This window comes from Boleophthalmus pectinirostris, unplaced genomic scaffold, assembly GCF_026225935.1.
Source record: "Boleophthalmus pectinirostris isolate CB_2022bp ecotype Guang Dong unplaced genomic scaffold, ASM2622593v1 HiC_scaffold_15, whole genome shotgun sequence".
NCBI classification, from domain to species: domain Eukaryota; kingdom Metazoa; phylum Chordata; class Actinopteri; order Gobiiformes; family Gobiidae; genus Boleophthalmus; species Boleophthalmus pectinirostris.
The window spans coordinates 22,640,137-22,647,196 of NW_026571070.1; the positions used below are offsets into that span (position 1 = coordinate 22,640,137).

At 38.4% G+C, this 7,060-nt stretch overlaps 1 pseudogene; it reads right to left on the reverse strand.

The window, feature by feature from the left end:
* Positions 1-6,646: 6,646 nt before the first annotated feature.
* LOC129408192 (5S ribosomal RNA) lies at positions 6,647-6,764 on the reverse strand (annotated as a pseudogene).
* Between the last annotated feature and the right edge of the window lie 296 nt (positions 6,765-7,060).

Below are 7,060 nucleotides of genomic sequence, written 5' to 3' on the forward strand. Positions count from 1 at the left end.
TGTTCCACAGTATGACATGAAACAAATATATCTAGTTAATAGGTGTTTATATTTCTCAAAACTACTGCAACCCTTACACACTGTTTTTGGTCTTGTCTAAAAGTGCAACAATTCTGGCAAATAATTGGACAAGAAATACAAAAACTTCTGTCTGTAAATTTGACTAATACGCCTTTATTTCTATTGGTGTTTGGCTTGGTGTAACTGACCGTGTTGTAAAGGACAAATATAATAGAAAATTGTACCAGATGCTGGCTTTTTGTGCTAGAAAAAGTCTACTGGTGAATTGGATATCTGAATAGACCCACTCTAAAACTCTTTTGTTTCTCTCTACAATATTTTTAAGAAAACTTGGGAACCTTTTTGATGTATACTGGACTTGAGATTTCAGCTATTATGAGTAAGGTATTTACATTTTGAAAAGGGTGTATCTGTGTCTAATATATGAATGGGCCAATGTTGGTTTTATTTGTATTGTTTGTATTTTGTTGATTATTTTGTTAAAACTAATTCTTCCTATTCTTCCATTCTTATTATGAGTGTGTCCTCTTCTCCACAGTTCTGACCTGTAACTTGGCCTAGTGATGTGGCATGCTTGTCTCCATGCAGTAGTTAAAGGAAATGTCATACTGTGAAATATTCCAGGAAAAAACAAACAAACAAACATAACATCTCCATGGAGTAAAGCAGGTAGCAGGAAATTCTGAAAGTTTCATAGTGCACCTTCAGTTTTAATAATAGGATTCTGTTCAAAGTTGACAAAAAGTCTGAAATATCAACTGACAAACTAAAACAAGAATCACATTTCAGAACTTGTTTGTACAGATCTAAACTAGAAGATTAGCAGTTTTTATGCAGAATAAGACCAGATCTTTTATTAAAATAAAGGAAAAATCACAGGGTATTTTCTTGTACTTCAAACATTTCAATTACAATTTTTTGCAGTTTCTTCCATTATAAATTACTACATTCAAATTCTTAAGAACATGAAAAGCTTAAAAACCATTCTGACCTAGTAGTGAGTCATCCTATAATGAATCCCGTTTATCCCAGCTCCCATAAAGGTCCAGACAGTAACACTTAATCTATTGTGACAGTTAACAGAGGAGAGGGCCAATGAGTAATGTCAGTAAGTCCAAGATAGTCATTCAGTAAACATATAATAATGGTACTGAACTACTTTTTATTTTTAGTATAGGGAATTTCGCATGTATCTGTTATTCGTGCTGTAAGAGCTTGAAATGACTGTAGTCATAGAAGTTTGACACATGTTTTGAGGTCACAGAGACACCCCCCTCTGTGTAGTCTCTTTTTCGCCCGAGGGAGACTATAACAGACTGTCGAAACCCATACTTAACTTCTCAAAGGGGAGATACTGCTCCTCCTGCCCGCTTTTTATCTGTGAGTTATGTCTTTTCCTGTAGGTCACCCCGAACCTGAACGCCTCATGTTTGTGCACCACTCGTACTCTGTCAGCGCCAAGAGTGATGTCATCGCCTGAAATAGGACGTCATTGGTTTTCCCTTAAATCTCAGGAGCAGGAAGTAAACTCAAGTCATCTGACAAATGGTGCTTTCTAAATGAGCAGAATTGAGTAGGACAAGATAAGGGGACAAAAAACAGGAAGATTTCTCATTTATAGAAACATAATATAAACATTTAGTTGTTTGGGTACTTGTACATAGTTGTGCCAGAGGCTTCACCAGGGTTTCCTAGAAGCAAATAGGGCCTTAGTTTTTAGCCTTGAAAATGTATTGTGCAGCGTTTCTGGTGGAGGGTACGCCACTTTTTTTTTCTTTAGGGAGATGTTATTGCTGTGCTTGGAATGACAGTAGCTCAGTTGGTAGAGCGTTTGTCCACTAATATGAAAGTTGCTAGTTCGAGTGACGGCTCAGTTGGCGGCTCTCGATGTAAACATCATTGGTTGAGCCACTGACCCACAGGTTAGCTGATGTGATTTCAGCTCCCACAGATGAATGTTGTCGTTGTGTCCTTGGGGAAGACACTTAACCCACCTCGCCCCCAGTGTTTGTGTACATTCGTGTGTGAATGGGTGAGTGGTTCCTTGATGTAAAGTGTTCTGAGTGCCATGAAGGTAGGAAAGCGCTGTATAAAAATGTGATTATTTACCATTTATGTTCCACAGTATGGTATTAAAAGTCTATTCAGCTTTTGTTTCATTAGAGTTGATTTTATTGTTCAGAAATACCATGAAGAACTTGCATTCTTGTTTGAGCATGCCCGCCTCACCACTGGACTCATCTGTACCTTGGCCTGCTTGCCTCCATGCAGACAAAGAAGTTTAATGCCATCCTGTGAAACGTTCCAGGCTGAACAGTTAAGTACATCTGCATGGAGACTAACAAGTGGCATACCATTTCCAAGAAAAGTTGCACGGTTCACCTATAAATATGTTTGATTTCTGAGTTAATTTTAAACTTTTGCATTGGTCCAAAGTTATTCCTCACTTACCTTAGATTAGTTAAAACAAGTTATTTATTAATTGTTACCTCTGCAAAAACATATCTGGAGCCGTGTTTTCTTTCATTCACACGTTTGAGTAACCTCATATTAGTCATCCCCAGAGTTCAGAATGCTTTGTTCCACCTTGTGATGTCACAAAGTGGTAGTTTTCAAGTTAACTCCTTTTACTTTTAGTTCAGTTGATATTGGCAATTCTAGGGCTGAAATTATCCAAATGATTCTAATGAAGATGTAAGGAGTTTAAAAGCACAGTGGAGCACCTCCTGTATTACCACATGATATCACAAGCTGGAACAGAGTTTTTCTATTTGAGAAAAGAATATGCAGTGTGTGTTAAACATGCCTGAATGAAACAAAACACAACTTCAGTTATGTTTTTGATGAGGGAAAAAACATTAGATCAGAACATAAAACATAGATCAGAAAACAGCATAACATGGGCTCTTCAAGATGTAAACATACCCCCTCTGAGTGTATTTCTTGTTAGACATTAGACCCCACTGACTCCTCTTCTTTGGTAAATCAGTATATTCTGTAACTTGCCGTCCTACATTACATTACTGCATGTTTCACTTTGCTGGGATGTATTTTGAACTCCCCACCAGCTGCCACCGGCCTTGACTGGCAGAACTTAGCCTGAGGGGTAAAAAGTACTTTTAACACATTAATGTACAACTTACCCTGACCTTGTTATGTATCATCCAGAAATCCTCTTTATCTGCAGCGCTGAGCGTTTACACGTTCGTACCAAGTAACCCTTTGCCAATTCTCACATCTCTCTCGGGACTTATTAAAATCTTGTCAGTGCAAAATAGTTTAAAAAGACTGTGGAGCTTGTGAAATAACCTTTTTTTTTTTGAGTTTGAAGAGAAAAAAAATTACATTGAATTTGACTTGTTTTGATTCTGCTTGGAACTGGAAGACCTTGATCACTTTAGCGTCTTGTGACCTCCGTAAATCTAATATCTTAAATTGTGCCTTACAAAACCAAGCACTAACCTCCAATTACAGTAATTCCCTGCTAACTGTCCTCTGAGCTGTAATATGATTGGCTAATTTGGGGCAAATCACATGACCGCGCCAGACTGACCGTAATGACCGTAAGCCCTGCCACTTGTTACACATCTGCACCGGGGTAATTCGACCTAATAAGGCTCCCATTGAACCCTTTTCAACACTGTTATGTCTGAAATCATTGTCTCCTCTCCCAACCTTATGGCGTTGCTGTGGAAACGGATGAACACTTGACAGCTGTAGGACACGGTTGCTATGACGACGGTGTGTGTGTACGTGTGTGTGCGCGTGGACTGGAGTGGGCGCTGCTTTTTGTGCGCGTTTGAGTATGGCTGTGATCAGGTTGGCTTTATTGGAAAAGGGAGATAGAACAGTTCTATAGCCTACCCCCCTCGCCGCAAACCTGTATGAGCTTTAGAGCTGTCAAAGAGCAGAGAGCGTGATCCGTCATAACAGGTCCTGGAGGGCTCGGGTTGGCTTGGTTGGTATTGTCAGTCCGGTCATACCCCGGCGTGATATGGCCCCGGTGCCCCAAGCCACTGTCCGCTCCAGCCCCCGATAACGCTCATATCACTTCTCATTATTCACAGAACAGGCTAATGCATTCACGCTCACATCTGCTGGTAACAGGCGCTGGGTGAGCTATACAGACTGATTATGGCTTTGTGCATGTTATTTAATTAGGCTTTATTTAGTCATTATGGTTTCCATTTCCCACCATATATCTTATTTGTGGACTAAAGAAATGATTTGTTTAGGTCCAAAGGTCAAACTGTAATTTGTATGCTTCAACATATTTCAGTTATTTTAAGGTGCTTTTATTACTTTCAAGATGATTATGTATCCTATTGTACCACTGCTATATAATTTATTTTTAAAGGTGCTCATAAAAATTAATATTGTGGAGAATTTAATAGTTTAGGTCAAAAGGTTAGATTGATAATGTGCATATTTCAAATTGTAAAATACTGAGTGTATTTAAAGTTGTCTTTATTATCTTCAAGTTAATTATGTAGTCTAATAGTGTATCAGTTAACACATTGTCAACATTTTCAAGTCAAGGCTAAAAATAAAACACAATTTGAAAACTTGCTAAAACACAGTGCTAATGCATCCATGGCACTGAATGGAAAATAAGACATTTAAAACATATTTAAATAAAAAAAAAAATACTACTGAAAATAAATGTGCGCAATTGTCTTCAAGTCTGCAAACATAACATGCATTTTTAATTCTTGATTGATTACGTTGTGCTTTGGCATGTTGAATTATGAATTGTAGTAACTTGACCCAAGAATTCACTGTATTACAACAAAAATCTACAATTTAAAGGTCTTATATTGCACAAAATTGATTCTTGAGAGCTTTAAGCCTTGTTATAATGTTGTTAGCTCATCCAGAACATAGCCTGCCTGGAGTTGTGTTTTGTTTCCTTCACACATTTGAGTAATACTTTATTATTAGTCTGTCTACATCTCCAAACCTTAAAATACTCTGTTCCACCTTGTTATGTTATGAAGAGGTACTTTTCAAGATAACAGCTACTTTTTACCTTTTTGTTCTGTAGACACAATTCCAGGGCTAAAATTATACAACTGTTTCTAGTGAAGATGTATTCAATTTAAAAACACAGTGGAGCACATCCTGTATTACAACATGACTTCCCAAGGTGGAACAGAGTGTTGTTTTTTTTGTTTGAGAGAACAATTTGGCCTAAATATCCATGGTTTGTGTGTTAAACATGTGTGAATGAAACAAAACACAACTCCAGGTATGTTTCTGACGAGGAAACAAGATTATATCATAGATCAGAACATAGCACAATATGGACCCTTTATATATTATTGGCCTATAAAGTGTTGTTTCGTCATCTGAAACTTAGCAATTATTCAAGGTTCAGGTGTTATATAGTTAACAAAGTCCATGAAAGCAGTCTGAATGAAATTGGACACTAATTACGCAATCTTCCCCTTAAATCTTCCCTTTATACTAACTAAGAATGACAGTGAGACATTCTGAACTCTGCAACCTCGATTTCGACACTGAGGAGGAAATAAGTGCTCCAGTGTGCCTCTAACAAACACTAAACATATTTACTATAACAAAATCTTACATACCACAGTCTGTTTTGTCATGGATCTCTGCATGTATGAATGCATGCTGTGGTATGATAGGGCAGGGGAAAGCATGGGGGACACTCAGTTTTTTTTTTCTTTATCTCTGGAGCTGATAGGGAGAAGTACTTGAAGTGTCACCAAATGCGTAGCCGGCAACACATCACCATCTTGTCAGCGTGGCTATTGTGCCTGTCACTCAGTGTTGACGTACCACTGTGGACTCATTCATATTCAGAGCTCTTCACTAGATGTTTACTGCAGCTGAACTCAACACGGAGTTCAGCCCGCGCTCCCTTCAACACCGCGAGGAGAACTGAGGGAGTGTGGCAGCCAGACGAGGAGATAAGTAGAAGCTGGGACGCAGTATGCAGTTATAATGGGAAATGTAGTCTTGAAGCTGGCTGTGTAGAAAGGAGACTACATTGATAAATCAGTGGGCCTATGAAATGTAATATGTTGGTGTTTTTTCTTTTAAATAAAGGATCCAGCATTCTTTTGTTGCTGTGTGCACTATATTCATCTCTGTGGAGATGTTATTGCTTTAGTTGGAATGTTCCACAGTATGACGTTTAACTAGATCTGTGGAGAGGCGACCCCGCTCACAGTCATGCAGGTATTTTTGAGCAATAAAAATACCTGTAATTGAATAAATGCAAGATAGATTTTAGGTTTGGTTTACTAACTAATGTTGTCACAATACTCACAAAACTTTGATTTTGATATTAAGGAATAGACTTGATACTCAATACTAATTCCGATACCACCGATTATAATTAATTGTTGCATTTGTATAGTGCCTTTCAAGATACCCAAAGTGCTTTACAGTTCATTATTCATTCACTCAACCCTCAGTGGTGGTAGCCACAGCTGCCCTGGGGCAGACTGACGGAAGTGAGGCTGCTAATCTGAGCCATCTGCCCCTCCAACCACCATCATCACTCACGCACACACCACTTTCATACTAGGCCATGTGGATGAAGTGTCTTGTCTAAGGACATGACAACAGTTTTTCAGTTTTTGCCACTGGCGCCCCACTGTGGCACCTGGAATTCCCAGTGGTCTTCCATCCAAGTACTAACCAAGCCCAGCCCTGCTTAGCTTCTGAGACCTGACGAGATCAGGCTTTGACAAGCCGGTATAGCCACACTATTAAAAGCACTCTTTATTTAGACAATAAAATGTAATTTCCAACAATAAATCACATTACTTTCTTTTATATCTGGCTTTATATCTGTGTAATCCAATGTTCTATGGATGACCTGATCCAGGTTTTTGAGTTCCGATATTGATTTCGATACTCTGATTTTAAGTATCTGCTGCAAACCCGATAACGGCCAAGTGCAGAGATTGAAAACAACATATATTTCCTTAAAACTGATCCAAATGTGTCATGTAGCTGTTATTTAACTGCTTTTTAAATAACTACAGAACAACTTTGTGTAAAT